Genomic DNA, 4331 nt, shown 5'->3' with positions numbered 1-4331 from the left:
GGGTATGGTAGGTTAGGTTAGGGTATGGTAGGTTAGGTTATGGTAGGTTAGGTTAGGGTATGGTAGGTTAGGTTAGGATAGGTGGTTTGTTGTGGTCCGTGCTTTTCTGGTTAGGTAATGACTAGGTCTCTTAAATATTAAGGCAAATCAAGAGAACAAGCTGCTCAATTTCCCCTCTTCTTATTTTCCCTCACTCCTCTCATTTCCCCTCACTCCTCATTTTTTTTTGTTAATTTTGCCCCGAGGGGCGAGTTTACTGGGCAGTGCCACTCATCCTGCCAGTGGACAGGATGACATAATTATTGTTCTACAACATGTATGCTCTCGCCATAGCAGCATGTACAACACTCCCCAATAGGAAGAAAACCCGCTTGGTTGTTCATCCTGCCACTTGTACCCATCTCATTTTCCCCTCACTCTCAATCATTATCCATCACTTTTTCACGTCATAAATCCATCGCTCCTCTCAATGAACATAATCGTTTCTCACAACCTCTCGCTACTCTTCATCGACTCTCCAAACCCCTCATCAGCCCTCACAGCCGCCCCTCTTCGGACCCTGGAATCCCCTCGCAAACCCTAAACCTCCTCCTTTGGTTTTGACCCTTAAAAACCTCTTATTGATCCTCACAATCCCTCACGACCCTCATAATACCCTCACAAGTCGCCCACTTAACCTGCCCCCTCTCCAGGCTCCCTCTCTTGACAGTCCGGAAGTCATCAGTTAGAAGGCAGATCGAAGATTCTTCCTTATCACAGGGGGGGGGGGGTGACCAGTTTTCCCACGAGGGGACCAGTCTTCCCACGGGGGGGGGACCAGTCTTCCCACGGGGGTGACCAGTCTTCCCACGGGGGTGACCAGTCTTCCCACGGGGGGTGACCAGTCTTCCCACGGGGTGACCAGTCTTCCCACGGGGGACCAGTCTTCCCACGGGGGGTGACCAGTCTTCCCACGGGGGACCAGTCTTCCCACGGGGGGTGACCAGTCTTCCCACGGGGTGACCAGTCTTCCCACGGGGGACCAGTCTTCCCACGGGGAGACCAGTCTTCCCACGGGGTGACCAGTCTTCCCACGGGGGACCAGTCTTCCCACGGGGAGACCAGTCTTCCCACGGGGTGACCAGTCTTCCCACGGGGGACCAGTCTTCCCACGGGGGGACTAGTCTTCCCACGGGGAGACCAGTCTTCCCACGGGGGGACCAGTCTTCCCACGGGGGTGAGCAGTCTTCCCACGGGGGGACCAGTCTTCCCACGGTGGGACCAGTCTTCCCACGGGGAGACCAGTCTTCCCACGGGGGTGACCAGTCTTCCCACGGGGTGACCAGTCTTCCCACGGGGTTATCTTGAGGTTATATCTTGAGATGATTTCGGGGCTTTTTTAGTGTTCCCGCGGCCCGGTCCTCGACCAGGCCTCCACCCCCAGGAAGCAGCCCGTGACAGCTGACTAACACCCAGGTACCTATTTTACTGCTAGGTAACAGGGGCATTCAGGGTGAAAGAAACTTTGCCCATTTGTTTCTACCTCGTGCGGGAATCGAACCCGCGCCACAGAATTACGAGTCCTGCGCGCTATCCACCAGGCTACGAGGCCCTCAAAGGGACTGGGTGACCAATCTTCCCACGGGGGTGACCAGTCTTCCCACGGGGGTGACCAGACTTCCAACGGGGGTGACCAGTCTTCCCACGGGGGTGACCAGACTTCCAACGGGGGTGACCAGTCTTCCCACGGGGGTGACCAGTCTTCCCACGGGGGGGGGGGGGAGATGCCGCTTGATGCCTCGTCTGGATACCATGTAGGGCCTGACGGCTGAGTAGACAACGCTCGGCGTCCGTAGTCCTAAGGGTCTGGGTTCGATTCCCCGCGGAGGCGGAAACACATGGGCAGAGTTTCTTTCACCCTGATGCACCTGTTCACCTAGCAATATATATAGGTACCTGGAAGTTAGATAGCTGCTACGGGCTGCTTCCTGGGGATGTGTGTGTGAAAATTTTGATTAAGGACTTGCCCGAGACGCTATGAGTGCTAGTGGCTGTACAAGAATATAAGATCTCTTGTATATATAAGTATATGAAAATAAAAAAATAAAATGTAACACAAACTTTATTTCAACGTTATTTTTTACGTTGCAATAACGTAATATTGTTGTAACGTTGTGGTTTCGTTTGCTTGTTGGGGGAACGTATTGTCTATCATCCCTGGTTCGTTAGAATATTTTCTTGATGATGGGTAATGTTATAGGATTACACACAGAGATCACACTAACGTGATGCATCAAATGATGTAAGGGCGAAGAGGGAGAACGGCCTATTGACATAGCTCGGGTGCAGGGGGGAGTTGTGTAAAATCCTAATTTGTGCCTCTGAGAGGGTACGAGATCCAATAAGTTCAGTAGAACTTCGATTTTAACTCTTTTTAACCGTCTTAGCTCAGTCGATTAAGGCAGCGTTTGGGATGCTCCCGGACGCAGGTTCGAATCCTCGTCACGGCCCTTGTGGATTTGTTCAATGTTATAGGATGCAATAATCTTGATATTTTTTAATTAGAATTTGATACAAATGATATCATTGTTCAAAGATAAACAACATATTTTGGGATGAATAATAATGGTCTATTGAGCATAATGATAATGGATATTACAGACGGCCTGTTGGTCCCAACGAGGCAGCTAATATTTTGGCCCATACGAGACGGTTCCTATTTATATCCACCCAAGCTATTCATATCTCGCCTCCATTATGTTACTCGGGAATTCCTTCAATAAATCAACAACCAAGTTTCCAAACCAATATTTACCCATGTCTTTCCTGAATCTAAACTTATCCAGTTTGTATTTAATGTTTCGTGGACAATAATCTGTTTAGTGTTGATAAATTTAAAATACTGTTTATATCCATTTTACAAAAGAGCTTCATCGACAGTCTTGTGTTATTGAGGATTGGTGATAAAGTCATTTCCATTTTAGGCTACACAAACCTAACCTACAAATTTGTTACTCCAATAGAGCCAGTGAAGAGTAGAGGTGCTGTAGAGACATACAGTGTCCCCTGCTTGTCCATGAACAAGCAAGGAACGCTGGATGAACAACATAGGTGTTCAACCTCCTATCATTAGCAAGGAATATTAATATCAAATAACTTACAAAGCTTTATCATAAATGGTAGAACATTTATTATTATGTAAGTTTACGTAACATTTCCAGTACAGTAATTATAGAAGTCTCAATAACAACATGGCACGTAAACACTCTCATTATCAGAATCATGTAACCTTTATTGGTAATAAACAGATAAACAAATCCACAAGGGCCGTGATGAGGGTTCGAACCTACGTCCGAAAGGATCTCAGACGTGCCATAATCGCGTCTATTAGTTTATTAGTAATAGTTTATACAATCACTGCAATAATGGCTGCATTAAGCAGGTGTCCAGCAATCTCAAGCTGTTGATTTTGACATAAAGTGAATTGCATTTACCTTTCTGGCTTGACAGGCGATTTATATTTAAATCAAAGTGAGGTTTACCATTAGAGCGGCATGAAATAATTTCATAATTTACATCATATCATAATCTGTCATGTCATAATCTGTCTGTCATTTACATTACATCATCTGTCATAATTTACATCACATAATTAGGACGACAAGACGACCATTAGAAGTAGAACTAATATAAACCAATCACTTCATAAAACCATAGATATCTGCACATCCTCAGCATTCCACATCAGCAGATTATGGGACCATCCCGGCTCAACATCACTCCAAACTTACTGCTCATATAACATTAATCGGACTTCAGTAGGACTGAAAATAATCCATCTTCATGACAGCAGTTCCGTCATAATTCATAACATCCAGCTGGGGGGGGAGGGGGGGGGGGAGGGTAGGGGGGGAGGGGGGTAGGCTGGGGAGGGGGGTAGGGGGGGGTTCCCTGCTTTCTCTGCTGACTTTTTATTTTATTCTCTCCTGTATACCTGCTGGCTAGTTGTTGTATTCTCTCCTGTATACCTGCTGGCTAGTTGTTGTATTTTCTCCTGTATACCTGCTGGCTAGTTGTTGTATTCTCTCCTGTATACCTGCTGGCTAGTTGTTGTATTCTCTCCTGTATACCTGCTGGCTAGTTGTTGTATTCTCTCCTGTATACCTGCTGGCTAGTTGTTGTATTCTCTCCTGTATACCTGCTGGCTAGTTGTTGTATTCTCTCCTGTATACCTGCTGCACCATTGTATATATATCGCTCATTCTTAAGTTGTATTTCCTAACAAATACGTTTATATATCTGGAAAAGTTGGAGAGGCCAGTGATAGTGCCTGAAAATAAATGATTGCTATT

Source organism: Procambarus clarkii, chromosome 22, assembly GCF_040958095.1.
Source record: "Procambarus clarkii isolate CNS0578487 chromosome 22, FALCON_Pclarkii_2.0, whole genome shotgun sequence".
NCBI classification, from domain to species: Eukaryota; Metazoa; Arthropoda; class Malacostraca; order Decapoda; family Cambaridae; genus Procambarus; species Procambarus clarkii.
This window is presented reverse-complemented; position numbering follows the sequence as displayed.